Genomic DNA, 22486 nt, shown 5'->3' with positions numbered 1-22486 from the left:
TCAGACACAGCAACAATGGCCCAACACAATTAGCTGCTCTGATTTTTCTAGAGATTAACGACTGCGTGTAAGGAAAGGGAGGCAAAGGTTTATTCGTCAGCCATTGACCCTAAAGAGTCATTTTTGCTTTGGACTCATTCTTCAAGGTACATGGAGAAGGCGCAGCATGTCAGTACGTGGCTCTCCAGAGTGTTCAATACACACACTCACCCTGCGACTGAAGGAAGAGGTTCATGCCTCTCCAACATTAAAGCAAGAATCCTGACTTTTCTTTCTACATACAAACAAGAATTGGCTTTTTCAAAGGAAGAAATGCTAAATATGCATGAATGCATTTAAAAACTGGGCAGAAGCACCCATTTCATAACGCTCAGCTTTGCCACTCCTCGCATACTAACACTTGTCTTCCCAATTTGCAGAATGACACACATTTCTGTGGTATTTTATCAGTATTAAGCACTATGAAAAGAATAAGATATTATGCAGGGACTGTGTTAGTATAAATCATAAAAGTGGACACAGTATCATTGTCCAAAACAGGTATGTTTTAACTCCATGAAGCAGTAAGCACCCAAAAGGCACACAATAGCACTGGCGAGATGTAAGTTAGCAGGTACTACAGACAAATAGGAATTGGTCTCTAGAGCTAAATTTAGTGCTGAGGATCTGTCATCCCTACTGTATATATTTCAGATTTTTATGTTTCTTTGTTTGAACTTCAGAACAGCTCTGCTTTGGTGCCTTGTCTTGAAGCTCACTTGCACCTGGAGTGCATTCAAAATTCCCCAAGCACACCCTTCAGTTTAGTTCCATTGATAAAACCATCAAGTTCATGCACTCCGGGACTGCTGCTCAACCAAAACCAACCGAATGGGATTGATTGGGAAATTCACTTCAGAAGACCACTCCTGGTCTTAATTAAAACATGAATATAGATGTACTTGTTGAGACACTCATTTTTTGTGGTCCGTTAAGTTTTGACAAATGAGCATATCTCAGTAATAACCACATGGAAGCTCATCAGAGCAACAGGATTTATATTCCTTTGTAGCTACAAAAGAGAGCAACTAAAATCCCCCAGGATTTTAAGCATATATATGCTGAATTATTTACTTCCACAAAAAGCTAAATGATTTTCAGCCTTAGTTTAATCACAGCTTACCATCTCAGCAGGTGCACCTCCACTGCAACTAGCTTATCCCCCCTTTCAAAGATCCTGTGATTTTTATTGCCAAAAAGTATGCCAAATTGCACATGTTAGTTACTGACAGGCCTGGAGTACAGGGCATGGGATCCCGGGCATGGCCAGCATTCCAGGCCCGCCACCATCCCTACTCACAGCCAGCCTGCGCTCCTTGGCTGAAGGATGAGGTCCTGCTCTTGCCCACGTCCCAGGACGCTCTGGATGCAGAGGAGAGGACCCGAGCAGCAGCAGCGCCAGGGCCCAGGCAGCCCCCTCGCTCTAAGTGGGGTGTAGACATGACGTAAGTTGGTTCTAGTTTTCAACTTGACATTTTCAGCTTCAAAGTCAAGTTAACAAAATGTCTGGTTTTTTGAAAGCATTACAAAGCACACAGAAAAAAATAAAAATTTCAAAAAAATTGTAACAGGGAACAGAAATTCCTCCATAAGCTGCTATTAGTCTGAATTCAGCACAACAAACCATTTTGATCACCACTACGTATTTAGCAGCACCTGATTGCTCAGTGACGCTATCTTGGCAGTATCAACCCAGCCTGTAGACAAGCTCCTAACATCATCAAAGTCACCAGTGAAGTCAGCACTAATTTTCAACATTGTGGAAAAGGCCTACAGACAGGAAAAATGATGAAAGTCACAAAAAGGGGGACATCCTCTCATACACCCAGATGTGGTCCCTCAGATCTTCCTCCTGAGGCACACTGACAAAACAGTGCAGAGAAATTGCCACTTGTGCTGTTCTATAAATGCTGTATGCTCCTCCAACCTGGCAAATGGGAACTTTAAACAATATCAGACTGAGACCTTTCCAGTCTCAAAGAACCAATTGATGTATCTCTGCTTGACGCAAGTTTTAACATTATAACAAGTTAAAAGGGGGGTGTGTGTGTTTTAAAGGATGCTAAAGGAAATAGTAGGAAACAACCAAACCAATGTTAGTTACCTGTTACATTTCAACAAACAGCTACTGAACTACAAAATCTTCAATCAATCCCTTAAATTTTTTACAAGAACAAACCCCCAAATAGTCTTTCTCTGATATGAAAGTGGGGTTTAAAATTTTTGGATGGAAGAATTTAGTGCCTTGTCCTCATGCTATATAAAATATCCCTTTTGCTCTCTTGCCTTTTCCCAAGATTTTTAGAAAGCCTAGTGAAAATGAGAGCACACCTTTCACATTTCCAAGATAGTACTTGAATTTTCACCTTACGTGTTTCAACAAGGAAGCTAGCAAAAAATCTTGAGAAGAACCACAAGACATAAATGTATCAGGGTAACTCATTGAGAACAGAAAGTTGCAGGTACATCTCTCAGCCAGCCACTGGTTTTATTCTTTCCTTCACTGAGGAAACTACAGTAACGAAAGAGCTATAAAAGAGTGAATGTGACAGTTGCATGTTAAAATGGAGTCACACAGAGATGAACTGGTATTTTATTATTCTTTTAATAAATACATAATCTAGCTGCTTTACTCAGATAAGACATGAAGTGGGATGTGCTGGATCCAGTGTAATTATTTCTATTGACACAACCTGCTTATGGTTTTTGGTGCTATATGAGAGTAAATCCCTGCCATCTAAAGCCAACAGGAGATCTAATCTTGACTACCTATAAAAGGGAGGTACTATACAACTACTGAGACAAATGAAACAGGACTATTATTTCCATTGATGTTCAGTATTTTACATATCTTGTTATAATGCTGATGATACTCTTGAGAAAAGGTAAAGCCTAATTTCTGACCAGAATTTATATTGTTTCAGAATGAAGAGTACAACAGCAAAACAGGTACTGAAGGAAAAACAGCAAAGATAAACAGTGCATGAAATTTTATGGACAATTTTTAAGGACAAGTGATCGAGGCTTTTTCTTGCTGCCAGTGGAAACGAGGACAGACTTTCCTTTCCCACACTGCCAGAGAGTCAGGAAGCCTGCCTGGGGAAGGGCATAGAAGTGCCCATCCCAAACCACAGTCAACAGATTAATGGAAGGTGACCTTTCTGTCGAGGCTATCTTTAATTAATAGGCCATCCAGAATAGGAGGTAAAAAACACTTTTAGAGAAGATGAATCTTCATCAGTTTCTTTGAAGAATTAACTTATTTTCAACTGCTTCAGCATAGAAACTCCCAGGTAAAAGCAAAACAAATTACCTCTAGAAATATTTTCATAAACTACATAGGTGTACTCACTAGTCACTTTTCTAGGAACTTTCATGCATGTAAGGCATTGCCTTGTCTGAGATCGCTTGCAACAATAACAATAAACATACTTCAAGATACAAGAAATTTCTTACATACAATATAATTTTAAAACATTAATTTTATCTCAGTCTAAATGACCAGTCTGTTGGAAAAATTGCACAAAATTTATTCAGCACTTCAAGAATAAGGGATATTGTTTTGAAGAGATGCCTCATATTTTTCATGCATAATCTTATGATACATTTCAGTCCTTATTTTAACTATAAAGCTCACTGTAATCATAGAGGCACAACGCATATCTTTTTAATAAGGATGATTCTTTCACCCTTTATTGTTTTTTCTGCTTATTACACTCAAAAATGTCTCCCATGCTACTATTTCCAATATATTAATGGAACAGAATTTTAATTGAACTGTTAAGTCTCCATATTTCTACAAACTTTTTGAAAACATTGCCTCAGAAACAATATACAGAACTGCATGCTACAAATTTTTGAGACTATAACATCCTAAAATTTGTTTTTGCAGTATGACCCACATATATGATATGTTTCTACTGGAAGGTGGAAAATATGCTAGGAAATACGTTCAATCTTAGGAAAACTTATTGAAAGAAAGTTATGTAAAAAGTGTTAAAAAAACCCAACAAATAAAACATGTCAAAGCCAATTAGCGCCAGGGTTAGAGTTCTTTTACCTCTGCTGTTCAGAGATAACCTTTTCAGCCAAAAAGACTGCTAGTGCTTTGAACTGGGATAGCCAAAGTGTGGTCAGCAGGTCAATCTAGATTTTCTTAATTCCAGGCCTAATATGAGGCACTAGAGCTAGGAAATCACCTCTTGAAACCCGTCCCTGCAGCTGGACGATGAGCTGAACCTCTGCCAGGAAAAGCTGTAAGCCCAAGACCCACCTCCCCACCCCTGACCAGACAGAACAAATAAAAAAACAAATTAAAAGCATCCATTCATCCTTCTTATTTGACCACACCAGTCCTGTAACCTGCCCTCAAAAAATTAAATTATGGAAACACAGCGATGTAACTAACTCAGCACACAACAGATAAAATGGGGACACAAAGTGATAATGGTGTCTCAAAGGGAGGAAGGAATTCAGAGTTCTGCAGAGAATACATAACTCCAAGTCCAGATTTTGGTCTAGACAGTTTTAGCCGACACATCTTATTTCTCTGTCAGCCTGTGTTTAAATGTGACTTCACATCTACCTCACTTTTGCATGTGCTTGCACAAATATGAATTAGAAAAATCTCTGGGAAGAAAATGATAGTTGATGTAGAGCAATAATCGTCTGGCAAAATATTTTAGAAAAGATGACAGAAAGCAGACAGCACAAGTAAACCTCTGGAGAAGATGCCATGGGAAAAAGAGAAAATATAGTCAAAGCAAACCAGCTAATTAAGGCACCAGTATAACACGCACATTTGAATGACTAGAGTTTAAAATAAACATAGACTAGATCATAAACTTACAGGTGTTGTCAAGATATGGTAAGGATGAAAGAAAAAGCCTCTGTGACTAAGGATGACTGAATTGTGCAATCCGTTGAAAAGAACAATATGAATACAAAATAAAAATGCTCCAGGACAAAAAATGGGACCTAAGAAAAGAAGAAAGGAGAACATGTCAAAAAAAACCCCAAACCAAACAAAAGACCAAGGTAAGAATTGTATGTAGTCTAGCAATAACAGAAAATCTCCTACAAAGTTAAAACTACGAGGAGGAAAAACACAGTGACTTTCTAAGAGGACCATATGCTCAAACACCGTCTGCGTCAAGTGCTGAGAGTCTATCAGTCTTACCACAAGAAAAAAATGTACCATGTTCACTTATTAAATTCCAAACACTGCAGTGCAAAGCTGTAGCACCTTTCACAGTATATTAACAGTATAACAACTGCCTCTGGAGTGGCTAGGAAGTAAAAAAAAACCCTAAAAATGAAAAATCAGATTTTAAAGTTTGCTTGGACAGCAACTAAGTGCCATATTAAAACTTTAAACTAATGAGACAAGTGATGTGTCCTAGAAAAATTGGATTTATTTGAGAACACCTGTGCACTCACAGAAGATGCTGAGCCCTGTCAGAGCTCTGATAGTGACCCAGGACACATTTTTTCTACTCTCTGAGTATGGTCTCTTCACCACATTCTCTCCCCAGCTGAATAAGGATGATGACACTGGCACCTTTTAGGAAGCACACTGAGATCTATTAATTAAACTAGATAGATAAGAACTAAGGCATTAATAGTATTTTCATCAAGCCAAAGACAGGATAAGCAGAAGAGTCTAAGAAATATCCTGTAGCAAAAAAAGTTAAAGGGACACCGAGGTTTACATAATGCATTTGTGTATGAGATTTTCATTTAGTTACAAACAACTTCTAAGATTACTATAACTGAAAGGAGTTGAGAGTAAAAAAGAAACCTTCATTTGTTTATTTTGTTTAAAGTAAACATTGTTTGCTCAACTTCCTTAAATATTGCCTTGAGTATTTATATTCATTTCTTCCTGCAGCAGATGAATAATACTTTGAGAAGAAAAACGTTCTAAACCCATAACATCTGCAAAGATTCTGGGCACAGACCAGCATCTGAAACAAATTTTGTTGTGCGACTAACTTCCTAGTTCGTATATTCCCTTTAAAGAATCAAACATTAATTTTACTTTGTTTTTGCTAAGTACAAAATATACTTACCGTAAATTGTTGACTAACAGATGCTAAGTGCTACTTACCTGCAAAACAAACCAAACAAACAGAGAATTACTTAACAGCACAATAAACTGCACAGGAGAGTGGATATAATTTAAGCAGCTTGGTGGTTAATCACTCCTATTTTTAATACCAGAGTTAGATGGAAGACTGAAGTGAACCAAGGATTTAGTAAAAAAGAAATAAAAATTACAGACTCCAGGTTGAATACTGTGATGGGCTGTGTAAAGCTCAGTCTCAGCAAAAACACCTTATGACTTGAACTTCACTGTCCCCAAGGTGATGGTGAGACTGCTGAAACCATGGTCTTGCACAAAGACCTGTTTGCTCTGACTCTTAGAATTGCTTCTGTCCCACCTAAGATGAGCCTCTGTAACATGGGATACAAGCTCCTTAGGAGGTACAGTCTCCAGTATGTTCCCTTTCCAGACTAACTTCACAGGAACCATGAACCAATATTGTTTATATTACCAGAATTTCACAACATAAATAAATACATTAGCAAAATCCACTAAGGAGCTGTACACACTCACTGAGAGTTGGGTAAGAGTACTCTCAATACTGGATCTCACATTGCCATGTCTTGGCCTCATTTTTCTTTCAAAACTTTTTTCCTTCTGAAAACTGCAAATGTAGCGTCTGTTACTACCTTTGTTTCTATCAAAGGTGACAAATTTGTAAGGTTGTAAGTCATTAACAGCAGTGTGTTTAATCAAACAATGATAGAAATGTTGGTCAGAAGGAACCTCTGGACATCACCTAGTCCAACTTCCTCTGTTGGGACTGCATTTTCATAAAATCAGATAAATTCTTAACTTCATTGTTCTTTGAAACAGAAATATCAAGCAAGGAGTTAAATAAATGAACAGCCCATGTTTCATTGGTGAAATATTATAATTAAATAGTTCTAAATATGTACTACGGTCAGACACTGCATCTTTTTACAGCAGACGCTCTATTATTGTGGTACGTAGAGATACAAAGGATTGAGGTTAATGGAGTTAGCAGGTTGTTCATTTACACCAAAGTTTGCAGAAAATTGTCTGAATATTCTTCGGCATGCAGCATCTTTGGCACTGTTATACCAAATATTGTGTTATTTATCCTTTGAATCACAAGATGTATATGAAGATGCCATAAATTTTTTTAATTTACCTACAGTCCACACACATAACAAATTCACAGTTTGGCAACTTACACATAATGCCCAAATCCTAAATTCATGAACCCCCCCCTGCGTTCATGTTGGGGTCCTGGCAGCTTCCACAACAGAGAAGACTGACAAGCGGATCAGAAGATCATTTGGAAATATCATCTATTACAATCCACCATGGCAATGATGTCTTTTGCTTTGAAGATTTAAAATAGAATAAAAATTTGAACAATAGAACTTGTCAAAAACAAAAGGTATATTTTGGGACGAAAAATAAAGAAATAAAAATCACTGGGATGAAGACAGAAGTAGCAGTGCAGCCTTAAAAGTGGCAAGACATTGCCCCGATAGCTTTGCCATTGATCATGTCAGAATTCTTGTCAAATGCATTTAGTCTCAGATCAAAATTTGAAACAGGTCTCATGTGCAGTCTAAATAAATTCAGTAAAGGCTCATAGGTATATTCTTCTTTTAAGCCAAGTTCGTTAATCAATGATGCTAAGAAGTATAGAAGAATGGCAGTCCCTAGATGTCTGACTATAAGCCCAACAGTTATTTTTCTTATCTAGAATTCCACTGGTGCTCTAAGTAGATTAATGCAATACACTATTCACAACATTATGACACACTATAATTATCTCCACGGATGCCAGAAACAATTTTGACCACTGTGATAGACTGGGTACTATCCAAAAGAAACAAAACCAGTATAGATTTTAAAATATGGGTACAAGCACACCATACTTTGATTGCGCTGACAAGAACCTGAAGGAAGCCAAGGACAGCTGGGGCTGGGGAAAGGATGATACCAATTTAATCTTTAAGAATGACAGCTCTGTTTGGGATAAAGAAAGCTGAGTGGATGTTATTCAGCAAGGCAAAATCACTGTGGAGGAAGAGAAGCTGTAAGAGTAATATATTAAAAATAAATATGGAACTTGAGGGCATGTTTAATGTAAAGCAAGCCAAATGCTTTGCTAAAAAATGTGGCCTTTGTACTCTTTTGAAATTATTACATGCTAAAAATGTGGCCTTCGTACTCTTTTGAAACTATTACCATAAGGTTTTTTTGCTCCCCTCAAGCTAAGTCCCTCAGCAGATATTAAACCAGTTGTAAATGGTAATTAGTATTCAGGAACACATTTTACCATGAGAAATAGAAATGTGCCCTGAGGAGCTCAGCCTCACTGCTCTGGGACAAACTCTGTCCTCAACATCAACCCCAGGCAAACAGCTTCCGAGGCCTTGCGCCTCTGTGGCTCCAGGGGCACAACGCGACACCGGTGCCTGCTCCTGCAGGAGCGTGTACCCGTGGGGAACCCCAGGAAGGGTGCCAGCAAGTGACGGTGAAGGCTCTGGGTGGCACGGACACGCAGGCCTGCAGTCCTTGTCATGGGGAGTGCCGAGCACTGCTGAGTCTTTGGGAAACTGGAAAAATTTGAACTTGCAAAGCAGTTGGAGGGAAGGCAAAGGTGCTAGGAAAAGCTTCTCCAATTAAAGTGAACTCCAGAAACAACTGAAATTTCCCAGGAGATCCAGCTCTGGTGCTTGCACAGGGCAGTTACATGCTATTTGTAAATAATTCTGCCCCAAGGTGCACCACTTTAAGGAAGAACCAAGACGCTTCAAACGCTACGCGTCTTCTCCAACAGAAAGCTGACTGGCAGTTCTGCATCTACTCCTGCTCGACACAAGCAATTAAGTAGGCTTCACAACCTTCCTAAACCTGCCTCTTCATAGCACCTTCCTAAACGTGCCTTTTCATAGCACCTCATGTCCCGTTCTTCCCACCTGCACACTGGACAAGTTCTGCTTCAAGCTGGCCACAGAAACATGGCCAGGATTTGTCCTCAAGAATTTCTTCATCCAAAAATTCCATTTACGCAACAGTTGCTGCCTTCATCTGACGACAATAATAAGGCACCAGCAGTGCAAGCTGATGCCATGCCCCTGAGGATCACTTAATGACTGGTTTGAATCCTACCATGCACATTTCCCTCCAGGAAGCAGAAATATAATACTCTCAGTGATTTATAGAGAGCTGTTGAAAAGCCTTTGCCAAGCTCAGGAAATTGGCAAAAGTTATATTTTTAGTGGGTTTAGAAAGAGGGGAAAACAACACTGAGACTGGAGGTGTACTTGGCTTGCTTTTTGAAGCCGTTAATTCATCGAATGGCTAGCTCATCATCTGACATAGCTGAACGAGGCTACAAGATGCAAGGATGTGCTTTTGGTAAACAGGCTATAATTCATTTGTCACCTGCAAGAAATGAGAGGGCTTCCCTACATTTTGAACAGGCACGGCAAACCTGCATTGCTACAGATTTCTCAGCTCACAAAGGAGGGTCTCCAGCTTCCAGGTTTTTACATATACATGTTAATCACATTAACAGTGTCAATGTCCACTGAGGTAAAAAGGAAAAGAGATGTTTCTGTTTGCACAATAACATACACCTGCAGAAAAGCTTTCCCTATAAAGGGTAAGGAGCATCCCTGTAACTCTCCTTCAAAATTCCCGCTGTATTCTACTGTAATCCCAACAGAAATTTGCAACATTTGGGCTTTACCAAAAATCTCTTATTAAAACTAACACCCTCCTTTGAGCCCAGAAGAGATCCCATTAGCTGGTTTCTCCCACCTATGCCCAGATAGAAGGATGTATTCCTTTGGACAACAAATACAAATACTTTAAGGTTAAATTCTGTTTTAGGATATATTTCTGTAACGTATATATTATTTCTCTGATAGGATATTGTATTTCTGCTTCACGAACACCCCCCATATATGCTATAACTGATCTACTTGTCTACATCTAAATTTAATACACACTAATAAAAGTTACTGCCTAAAATGTCTGCTGTGGTTCACTTCCTAAACAGTGTTCCATCTTTCAAAGGTATTTCAGATGCACCTAACTTCAAACATGCTACACCATGTGGCCTAACCAAAAGCATATTGAAATCAAACTTTCACTGATTTTTAAATGGCATTTGGATCAAGTTTTTGGTGCCCAAAGAAAACACTTTTTTTCAGCAAATTTCATTGCACTCGAAAACATTTAATTCAGTTCTGGAACTATCCTGTAAATGTAATTTTCCACAAATAACAATAAAAAATTCAGGATGTAAGTGGTCCCTAAAAAATAAACATCAATAAATTTGCATTTGCTAAGTTAGTGTTTTGGTATGAGTCAGAACTGTCTTTATTATCAACCAACAACAATCACGACATTCTCTCCATCTATAAACTGCAAACAGCAACTGTTATCCAGGTACTGGTAATGGGTAAAAAGGCTTGTATCAAACCTAATGACTTCCATGATCAACAGTATTAAAAATAAAAAATTGTTTGCAAAATAAATGTAGATCTCAGTGTACTCTCATTATACCTGAAGACTTACCATAACAATGCACTTCAGTTCTTTTCTGAAAATCCTTACATCTCTAAGTTATGAGGCAAATTCCTAGAATTCTTACTCAAACAGATCATGAACTAAGTTTTGCTGGACCATGGACTGTAGATTTTGAGCTCAAACTCAGAATGGAACCTGGACAGGGAAATTGCTCCTGACAATAGATCTTTTAGTGATACCACGATTTCTGTTACAGGTCTGACTTAATCTGAGTAAATTCTCACATGTGTTGCAACAATTATTTCTGAAGATACAAACTCAGTTGACTAGCTTTAGAAAATCTGCATCTCTTCTCTATAAACAAGTCCTCCTCCTTCACGTTGAAAGTCATCAGTGTCAAGATGAAAGCAGGTACATGAAAGCTGCAGCACAACTGATCATCTTGCTTTCAGCTTTTCCCAGTATGGCACGGTAACAGCTCCAGATTTCATTTTCGAAAACACTCCTTTCTCCAGACATCAAACACTTGCTCATGTTGCCAGCACAAAAACTACTTAGAAACAGATACAATAATAGCTGTGATCATATGCACAATTACTCTACAAGAAATTGATGAAAGTTTTGTTCCAGAAGCTGGCAAATTTGTATGGATTTATCCAATCTATGTTTTGGATAAAGTCATTCATCCCAACAAATAATTTCAGAAGCTCAGTTGTCAGTGGGGTTGAAAGTCTGTGCTTATGCTAAAAGGTGACATTTGAAATGCAACAGACATGCCATTATTTTTAGCTTTTCACATTAATAAAAACTCCCAGTGACACAAAATACAATAATGCTGAGCTTTGCTAGGCAAAACCTGATCTGAACCCCAAAAACAGGGGCTCATATAACCCAGTCTGCAGCTCCATTAATTCAGTATAAATACTCCCATGGATCAATCTAGTTCAAAGATTTTTTTAATCTAAAATCTTAGAGACACTGTAGTCACTGTCAGTGACTGACCCTGATGCAAACATCAGCTGATTATCTGTCAGACGTCCCCTTTCTGTGAAGGCAGCCTCTGTTTCTTTTTTAGCAGCGTACACTGTTCATTCCATCTCTCACCAGCACTGTTATTTTCTACTGTCTGCTTTTGATTTTAAAATGCTGGAAAAGAAACTATTTAATCAATAACCTCCTTAATACTTTCCTGTTCAAAAAAACCCCCTCTTAAATATCCTTTAATATTTCCAGGCTTTTCCTTAATTTGAACTCCCATGTCACCTACTGCCTCTCTATTTGTTTATTGGTATTTCTGTATTCCACCTAAACCCTCTCATTATTACTCCTGATACATTTAACACCAGACTGTTATTTTACACTAAAATATCTTTCTGTTTCATCAATGCCCTCACATTACTCTATCCCATTTATGGTCACAAAACACATAATGGTTTTAAAATTAAATATAAAATATAGAAATGCTATAACAACTGAGAACTTCAAATCATGACTTCAGAATCACAAATACTAGAACCAGCTCCCAGCTGGAATTCACTTTAATTTAGTTTGCCTCAGAACCAGGCTGTCTAAAACAAAACCCTTAACTGGATTAACAAGCACTAGCTCAACTTCCAGTTTCATGATTCAGCTTAAAACACACAACTGAAAAAAAAATTAGCCAACATGCTAAGAAAATGGTTATTTTTGTTTAGGCATGGAAAAATACCATGACTGCTCAAGGATAAGAAAGACCTGGGTCTGAAAGCACAGGGACCCAGGGTACACACTGACTACATATCATCCAATCTCTTTCACAAATGTTTCTTCGTATGGGCTGCCATGTTTTTATCTTGGACTTCCTCAGCAGAAATGCACATGCAAAGCTCATGCCCAGCTGGCTGACACATTGGCAAAGCCCCTGGCCTAATGTGGGCTCACTGCACTGAGGGTTTACATACACAGAGTAAACCTGACCTTTCCACGATGTGCCAAGTCTTACCACGTGTGCACAAGGCGTAGGCACCAGCCAGCACCTGGGATTTGCCAAGAGAACTGCACACACCCTGCTCCTCCTGTCCATGTGCTTGGGAAATAACGGGGCACTACAGGAGCTACCAAAATGCTACCACATGTACTGAAATGCCAGACAAATCCCTCCTGAACTCAATGTCTACCCTGAAAAAACAAATGGCATAATCAGCAAAACTACCCCCGCAGACCCCCACGCCACAGTCAGTTTGGTTTTGTTTCTGTTTCACATACTTTTACAACTACTCTTTCAGAAGGCTACTCCAAGGCCTCACTGCTTCCACGTTTAAACCTTTTTCTAATTAACAGTCTTCATCTATCCCTTCCCATTTATACCTACTAGTGCTACTGAACTTACAGAGAGCAGTAAGATGCCTTTCAAAGTCTTTATTCAACTTGTCTGAACAAATCAAACTCTCTTACCCCTCCCTATTCCCCATAATCAACCATTTTCATAGCCCTGCTTTTTATCTGCTCCCTTTTTATTTCATCCATCTCTAACAGGACTTGAGCTAAATTTAAAAACCACCTCCATAAATTCCTGAGCCAATAAATTTCAAGAGTGCATTTGCCTTATTTTGGCAGCATCTCACTAGTGGTTGGTGTTCGTGGTCCATGGTACGGTCAAGCAGTACACACCAGTACGTACTGGTCAGTCATCTCCAGACTGGTGAAAATCACTAAGGCTGGTGACTCCCGCTCCATAAACAGTCCTTGTTATCTGCCCTCAGCCACTGCAATTCAGGTTGATCTCGTTTCCTTTCCTGAGCTATCCGAGTGGAGGATACAGAGAATCCAGAGCCAGACTCTTCTTGGAGTTGCACAGCAGTAGGACAAGACACAATGGACACAAGTTGGAAAGTGGGGAATTCCAGTTAGATATAAGAAGGTTTTTTTCTTTTTTTTTTTTTTTTTTTACAGCAAGGTGGCCAAATACTGAAACAGGTTGCCCAGAGCAGTTGTAGATCTCCCTCCTTGGAGGTATTCAAGACTTGACTGGACACAGCCCTCAGCAACCTGATCTAATTAGACCTACTTTGAACAGGGGGTTGTACTAGATGACCCCCTTCTCAAAAGGTCCCTTTCAACCTAAATTATTCAAGGATTCTTTTATTCTAGTGACTTGATCAGCCAGTTTCTTCTGACCAATGAACTACTGTTACTGTTATACATAAGGTACTCCTTACACTTTGCAAGATTTAAACCAGTGTGGTGATTTCATTTTATCCTTGTCTTTCCTGACTGTGACAACAAAGCTTTGTTTTTCATTTGCTGTAGGCTTTTTGTCAACTTGTTAAGGTCAGTTTTGGAGGTGGTTATTGATCAATGTAGACCTGGAGTCTTTCACCTTTCTTCCCAAGCAAGACAAGAAGAATTCAGTTTTTTCTACAGGTTTTGCACCTCTGACCTATGGAATTCTAGTCCAGCCCTATATTCAACTCTTGAGTTGAACTATATCCAACTATGTAGCTATCGGCATGAATAAGACTCCTTAAAATTTATGCTTTCCAAGTTAAAAGATAAAACAAATTACAGACGTACTTTTGTCCATCCTATCATTTAATTTAAGCACCATTATAGGGAGGCTCTTCCCAGACATCATCCTGGCATGCCTAATTCCTATCTAAAAGAGCACAATCCCCTGCTGGCACAGGGGCTATTAAGTAAAGAAATCTCTTATATACAGAAATAATTGGGTTCAACCATCATTCTCCAATATATATTTGACAAGTAATGCGGTATGGCTGTTGTGCATGTCATTGTGTGGCTGTGAATCAGAGTCATATTCAAGGAATATAAAATTAGACATTCATTTTGCAGTATTTATGATGCAATGTATGAACACAGGTGCTTGCTGAGCAATGACGAGACTAAAAGCCAGACATGTGCACTGAATAACGTAAATAATTCAACTGCTGTTTGCTCTTCAGAAGTGCTGAGGATCTACAACTTTGAGCTGCAAATGCTTAACTCTATCAGCTGTCAGGTGCATATCTCCCCTCAACAAACTGCAGGATAGAGGCTTGAATTATTTTTGCTCAGTTCATCACATTTTAGCCAGTGTAGAAGTCTGTCGTCCACCAACAGCATAATAAAATTAACCCCCCACACACACACACACACACCTTTCACCTTGACCTTTCAGGCCAAGAAAGTAATCATCCATGAAGGCAAAGGAGCCTGGTCCTGCTATGGAGCCAATAAACCCTCTGGTTTCACAGGATGCGGCCAGTTTAGCTACAAAGGCCATTCCCTGAGTGCAGGGGGGTATCACACAGAGATACCCCCAATAAAGATTCCTTCAGCTTGTAATCGGTGTTGTGGGAGTCCCAGTTAGCACTGGCTGGTAGGAGGCAAAAAACCTGCTGGTATCTTCTCTTCTCAGCTCTCTCCAAGTACGCTTTCAACAACTGGGAGAGCTGGCCCACATATTATACTTTCTGCTGTAATCCTAAACCAACCTGAGCCCTTTGGTACTTGACTTCATTCCAGTCTCCCAATTTCACTTGCTCCCGGCTCTTGCAAATCCTAAGAGCACACACTTCTTAATATCTGAAATACAGCTACTTGAAATCATGCTGCCAAAATAGATGTACATACTTCTAACTTGAAGCAAAATGATAACTAGCATTTAAAAAGTAAAACAAGCATAAGGCAGGCAGTGTTTTCCTGCCGACAAGTGTGGAAGACAATGTAGCAGACATGCACTTTTGAAATGCGGGTGGGCTTTTATTCCTGGCAGTGCAATGAGAGTGGTAGTCCCAGATATGGGGAAATTGACCCCCCCCAAAAAAGGGATTTGCAGTGATACAGCACAGGGGAAGCCTGGAGCAAACTGGCACAATCTAGCAAGCTGGAACAGAGCCAGACAAATTACGGCCCAGGCTCTTTGGAGTCCTGTCTGAAATCAAAGCTGCTCCTTGCTTTGGTGGGAACTGCACAGGAAAAGGATGAATGAGGGTAGATGACAGGTATAGCCTTCACTGTGCATGCAAAAGGATACAAATTACAATCCCTCGAGCACACAGAGGCAAAGCAAGGTTCACAATGCCTTATTATATTAAGCCACATTATGAAAATGACTGTTTACATTGGTTCATTAATGTTTGTACAAGGCTGTGAACGTGCAAACTGGTAACTATCAGCAGAGGCGTCAGCATGGTCTCTTGACTTTGACATGTTCCTGAGTGTTGTAACAAAAGAAAATACACTTTAATAAAAACAATTATTGCCCATGAAAGGTGGTGTTTAGCATATTGTCTCTCTACATCACTTCTGACCATTGAAACTAGGTCAGAAACTGATATCATTAGTGGATATTGTTATCCTGAGCAATTTATTTCTTCCAGAAGACAAAATATGCACAATCATCAATAAATTAACGAACTAACCCACTAAACTAGCACATTTAACACTGCAAGGCTACGTAGGTGCCATGTTGTTAAAATACCTTTAGTCAGATTTGGTACAACGCCTTACATTGTACTGCCTGGTGAAAGGAAGGTTATTTCTCAGCTTTCTACTTTTTCTTTTAATTTTTTAATTCTTTCAGAACTGCAGCAGACCTCAAATCAACATGAGGTTTTAGGAGGAAGTGCAAAGATCTACTGCCGAAAGCAAGTACCCCAACATGTCAGAAAGTCAATTTTGTTTGAACGCCAGCTAGAGCAGTAAACACTATAAACAGAAGAAATACACATCCTCAGCTCTGCCGGATGAAAGAGTGAAAGCAAGGGGGACTGCAAGTAAGTCTCTCCCCCAACCTCCGTGCCCTTGCAGGGCAGGTCCTTCTCTCCAGACAGGCTCTCAGCTGAGCAACACCTGCTCGTTTCCTGGATCAATGCAAATTCTACCAAGTCTTTCTGAATGCACTTTCATGTGTCTCTGCCTGCCATCCCGAAAGGTTGGCTGTGTCTCTCTGCCTCTCCCGGCAGCGGTCTGGCTGCAGAGGCAGTGCTCACCTTGTGCGCTTGTCAGCTCTGCTGCACCCACCTCTCCTCGACGGGCTTCTTCAGTGGCGCTTGGGGAGAGAGCAGCCTGCCTTGTGCCCCAAAGGCACCCACTGAAAGGGGGGCACAGAGGCCGGGGCAGGCTTCCCCTCTGCTTCTCAGCTACAGCCTGTTAAAGGAGCATATGGCCTGCTGCAGAAGGGAAACTGTTCAACTGCAGTCAGTTTAATAATGAAAACCCTTGAAGACTGGTGTTGGGACCAATCTCGCTTAATACTAGTATTAATGACATTGGCACAAAAATATAAAAGCAAACCAATAAATTTCCTGAGACCTAAATGTCTGGAGACTTTGTCAATACAAGGAGGATTGGAGGCTCACACAGCAAGAGCTGGATTACCTGGAGGGGTAATAGAAACGGGATGAAATTTAATAGCAGTGGGCAAGGTCAGAAGCTTTGGAACTAATAACAAGACTTTCTGCTATAAACTACAAGGTTGTCAGCTGGAGGAGCTATGTAGGGAGAAGTATATTTGTAGAATATGGGATGTCTGCAAATCATCAGCCATGAAAAGAGTAAACCCATCAGGTGACGTAACCTCAGAAGAGCAAAGGAAGATTAATTCCCATGGTAAAAGCCCCTGTGAGAGCTCCCCTCCTTTGAAACACTATGTACAATGCCAGCCATATTCCAGAAAGAGTTCTTCCAACCAGAACAGGCCCAGAAATAGGCTTCAAAATTATCAATATAACATTCTGAGGCAACAGGACTAAACAAACTCACCTTTTACCCTAGCAAGAGCAGGACAGGAACGACAGTATTCCTGTCAGCTCATTTACCAGGCAAATTAATCAGTCCAAAGGGGGCTTTAAGCTAAAAGACACACAGGTACAGATTTTAGAAGAATATAAGAAAAAACCTGTCTAGCAGCAAAGTTCTGGAAGTGCCTCCCCATCAGAGCCCCATCATCTTAGGTGGGATCTGAAAAATTCATAGAAAGGTGAAGGTCAGGGGAGTAACTTGATGAAACAGGGAGGGATTTACAGTAGGAAAACTACTACCTATATGCTACATATTAGCACCAGATTATTATCCAACACTTTTTTCTGTGTTTCTCTGCAGCAAACATCCACAAAATTTGTTTATTTTTTTAGCATTTCTGAATAGCAGTGGCAAGTTTTTTTCTCCTCTATTTCTTGCAAAACTGCCAATAGCTTTTTTGCTTTTCACACTAACACTGTAACGATGCATCTCTCAAACACCTGAAGGTACACCTGACAGCTTGTCTCCTGATGAGACCCACAGAAGCTCTCTGCAACACAGAAAAGTAGGATGTGCCCATTCTGCATTGCTCCAGCTGCCTCCTCTCAGCTCACCGTTGTTGTAAATGGTGTATTCCTTCAAATCTGTGCTGTCACACTTCCCTAGCCTACAAATAATGCGACGTGCCACCTGGAAGAAATACATCATTTGCACTGCTCCCTCCACCTAGATGCCTTTGCAGACATATCCCTTCCCATTAAACAAGACCACTTGCTGTAGAGCAACCCCGTCCTTAGCCTTGCACCACAATAATTGCTGAAGGATTATGCCTCACAGTCAGAGGGGGAAAGCATGCAAAATACAAATCAGGCTGTTAAAAAACCTCAACCCTGCGAGAAACAATATCAGCAACAAGAAAAGGAGGCTTGACAAATCGTGTAAATAAGGCATCAGCAAGTTTTTTGAGGAAAGAGTTAAAGCAAGTAAAGAAAAAGTAGAGTAAAGAGAGGAGCATTCCTGATCTCAAGTTCTAGAAGCACCAGAGGCACACACAGCTCCTCAGAGCTCTACCCGTGCCTGAAAGTGATTTCAGGAAGCTAGAAAAATCTCATCAGTGGTGCTAAAGACAGTGGATATTTATTCTGTGTTTTCCTTCACAAAAGCCACGTGCTACAGAAACAGCTGCTGGAGAAGGACAGCCAACGGCTCAGAGATCCAGCTTGGATGGTTAGTAGAAAGAGCAGAAAAACAGCTAAATTAAATGGGCAGAAAATGAATACCTTCCTTCAGAAGGATGTGTCCTCAGTCCCCAGATAATCAAATAGCAAAGGTATTTCTTGAGAGAGATGTTTACTGTTGAAAATTTTGATTTAATCAGATTAGGTTTGGTAAACATTTAAATAGAAAAAACCAAGAGCATTCTCATTTCTTCAATCTTCAATACTAAACCTGAAATGTTTCTATGCCCCTGAACTAGAATATGATAGAATGCTAATTTTGCCAGACTTAACCTCAAACTAGAATGATAGAAAATTTCAAAATGTCCAGCTCTCCTGGGGAATGGAAATTCCAATTTCCAGTCAGCTCTCTCAGGTATCACTAACAAAATTAGACTTTGGATTTTCTCCACACCTAAGTTCACTTTAAGCGGGCTCACGGGGTTTCTGTCTTTCACCAAGAAAATTTATGCATTTATTGTATAACTAATAGCAGCCACTGACCTCTTCTGTTGCGCCTTACAAGGACATCTTTATTTTGCAGGCTGGAAACAAATGGTCCTTTCTCAAATGTTAGGTGCCATCTGCTAAGCCTCGAATGTAAATGAACAAAAAGACATTTGCAGAATACAACCCACAAGCAGGATCAATTCCTCCTGACACTATACCTATTACCTAGCCTTCCCTTCACTTTTCTAACAGCATCAGACTCAAGCCCAGTGCTCAAAGCTGCATCTAGTTTGTAATTAAAACAAGCAAAGGTTTGATTTCTTTTGTTCCCTCTGATAAACCAGCAAGGGTCTTTTTCACCTGCTCTAGGAGAACCACTTAAAAATTCCAAAGGCCTTAAAAATTTCAGTATAATGAGCTCCAAAAAAGTTCAAGAGAAACAATTTCCCCACTTCTTTAAGGTTTCCATGTTAAAATCAGTCTTTCACAATGACTGCACATCAGAAAACTGAAATTGGTGCCAACATGAACTCTACACTTAGATCACAATAAGAATTAATGAGCTTGCTTTTCACCTTCATCTCCCCCTTCTTCAATGCTTTCCTCCCCCTCCCAAATAAATGAGCCATGTTCCTAATAAAGTGCTTGAAAGGAAGGCTGGGAAATTTAATAATAAAAAGCTCTCTGAAATTAAGTTTCTGGCAGTGGTTTAAAAAAGAAAATGTTATTACTTGGTCCTTTGCTTTTCCCCAAAGCAAATTTCAGTCCTTTGAGGACAGCACAAATATAAAGCAGATAATTTACAAACCTTTTATTCGGCAATTTGCCTGGTCCAAATAAGCAACTATAATAGGAATTGCCAACCAAGTATTTTAAAGATTCTAGTATAGCAAGAGAAACTGCATATTGCATAAGAAGAAAGTCTCTGTCTAAACTATCAAATACTAGATTTTCAATAGGGAGTAAATTGTTGAATATGTTAATTTTCATAGGAAATAGAAGGGAGCATTAAGAACTGAAAACCCAACAATAATTGCTGGAGTTCTTATCATATAATAAGTTTCCTAATCTCAGCTCTTTTGCATTTGCTGTATTGAACATGACAAAGGGGAAAATACCAAGAGTTTGCCTTAGACTATTCAAGTCCAGAACCACAAATGAGCAGATATTCAGTGAAGCAAACCCAGAATTTTGCCTCTGCTCATGTCTTATCAAAAAGAGTTATCAAAATACTCTTGACAATTTAGAAAACGGAAAAATGTCAATTAAATTTTGAAAACTTAATCAGGAAAACAGAAGCAAGGCTAATTCTCTAATTTTGCAACAGCTACAGTGTCTTAGACTGTTTCTTACATAGCTCTCAAAGAACAGTGTACAAAAAATCAGACTCCATTGAATTCTCTAGGAGTTTTCCTGTTATATCCATTGGGTCAGGATTGTGCGATAAAGGAATACATAATTCCGTAGAATTATTTATCAAGGGACCTACAGACTGGGTTCTCATGTCCTCTGTCATAGTTAATAGTTGTATCATTTTGCGTCATCAGAAATGCGTATCATTCTGCAAGATTCACGCTTTATTCCTTAATCACTTCCAGTGACTATTTTGGACTACTTACCACTCACCAGCAAAAAGAAAAATGATTTTGTGCTCTGTCCCTCTACATTTCACATGCCTCAGACAGATGGTTGGTTCCACTAGCCAAGTCAAAAGAAATAAAAGGCTGAAGTGTGTGGGAAAGCATCTTCCTGTGTAAAAATACTAGGATTTTTAAGCTGGCTTCTTTTTGAATACCACTGTAAAATATCTTTGCAGGAAGAAAGTTTTTTATTTTGGATTACTTTGTTACTCAAGCTGCATTGGTCACCTGAGGCATGCCTACTTGTGGTTCCAGAAACACTGTAATTTGTAGCCGTGTGCATACGTTGATTTCAGTATCTGCATTATATCTCATCCTCCTCCTGTCCCTTCATTATAACCACCTTCTTTCTTCTAAAATACAGCACGATACTTCAGAAAAATACACCAGGAAAGATGTATTCACAAAACTTAAAAACAAACCCAAAACAAAAATCCCACTTGGAGATAGAATCCCCAGTTCAGAGATATTCAGAACTGGAGGTTTGGCTCATGACAGCCTACATCACATGGATGCAGAAAGATTTGTAATATTTGGACGCTGGTCTGTGACTAGGATAAAAATCGTGTAAACACATGCTCTGGTTTGATGAGTGAAACTGAACTGCCATTAGTCAAAAGAGTACCTTGCAAACACATGCAGCAATCGTTCTGTTCCAGGTTCAAGGTCCGCAAGATTTGTTGAACTTGGCTGTTCCCACCCTCTACCCTAAAAAAGCTCCCCAGTCATCAACCCAACACATTCAACAAGCAGTGAGATTCTTCCCACCCAGAAGCTGAGAAACAGGATGTCAGCTCAACCGTGCACAAGTATGTGCAATCCAGTCAGGTAATATGTTCAAACTGCAAAGCCTCACGTGGACCATGCATAAATGGATGCAAGCAGGTGACTGTGTGAGTTGAACATCAAATACAGGATTAGCCTTCTTTGTAAAAAATTAATTCCACCAAACCAATGACTTCTATATCAAAAAGGCAGTACGTTATTCTTAGGAGCTTTAAAACCCTTTGGGTTTTTCTGTCAGTAGTAGCCTTCCATGAGACTGAAGGATGGCTGTAGGATACATAAAAAGTTAATGACTCCCTAGCTTCTGGCACACTGTGAAAGGTTGGCTACAAGCTTTTTAATCATACTATAATTTCTAGCAGGAACATGCAAAAAACATGTAGCACAGCATTTACTATAAGTAAAAATTCAACCCCTTTCCAGCAGAGTTGCATAGTGAAGTCAGCAAGTCACTTCTAGCCTGCAAAAGCTCTATATGTGGGTCCCAACAGAATTCATCAACCACAGCAGTCGTCAGCAGGGCCAGCTGATTGCCTGGGCAGCAGCCAACACAGAGATGGCTTCAGCTGTTGATGGAGCAGGAATGACCATCCAGGACTTAGGCACGAGACATCCAGAACCACCTGCTCCAGTCCTCCCCATTGCTCTGCCCAGCAGCAGGAGGCCACTGCAAGATCCGACAGCCTGGGGCCCAAGCAGAAGAACGATACACCTGTGTGCACACCAGTAGGTATAAGTTCAGGAAAAGAAGCTAAATCTCCTGTCCTGACTTGGTAAAAACTCTTTCCCGCTTCTGACCAGGGGACTTTGGCCCTTAAAAGCAAACCCACATCACCCTGTGGTGGCAGGATGCACAGCTCTGCTGCCCTCCTACGTAGATCAGAGTTGCGTAATCACATCTAAAGCAGAAGGTTGGTCCTGCAAGACTCATTTTGTAACACTTTTACTATTAATTAATTAACCAGTTTATGTATACAGTGAATTCAATCCAACAGTCACATAGCAGGTATTTCTATAACGCAATTAAGCCACAGAATATG

The 22486-nt window shown here is 39.8% G+C and overlaps 1 protein-coding gene across 6 annotated transcripts in view; it reads right to left on the bottom strand.

The window, feature by feature from the left end:
- The window catches only part of SMYD3 (SET and MYND domain containing 3), a 442190-nt gene that overhangs the window by 209158 nt on the left and 210546 nt on the right, over window positions 1-22486 (bottom strand). Inside the window, exon 1 of one of the 6 annotated variants that reach the window (XM_049830864.1) lies at window positions 4889-4967. The exons of the other annotated variants lie outside the window; for them this stretch is intronic. The gene's annotated coding sequence lies outside the window, so the exon portion shown is untranslated. Of the gene's footprint in view, window positions 1-4888; window positions 4968-22486 lie in introns of those variants that run through there. 6 annotated transcript variants of the gene reach the window in all.

This window comes from Accipiter gentilis, chromosome 28, assembly GCF_929443795.1.
Source record: "Accipiter gentilis chromosome 28, bAccGen1.1, whole genome shotgun sequence".
In the NCBI taxonomy this organism is placed as follows: domain Eukaryota; kingdom Metazoa; phylum Chordata; class Aves; order Accipitriformes; family Accipitridae; genus Astur; species Astur gentilis.
Note: the sequence above shows the minus strand (reverse complement) of the source record. Positions and strands in the feature narration are given on the sequence as shown.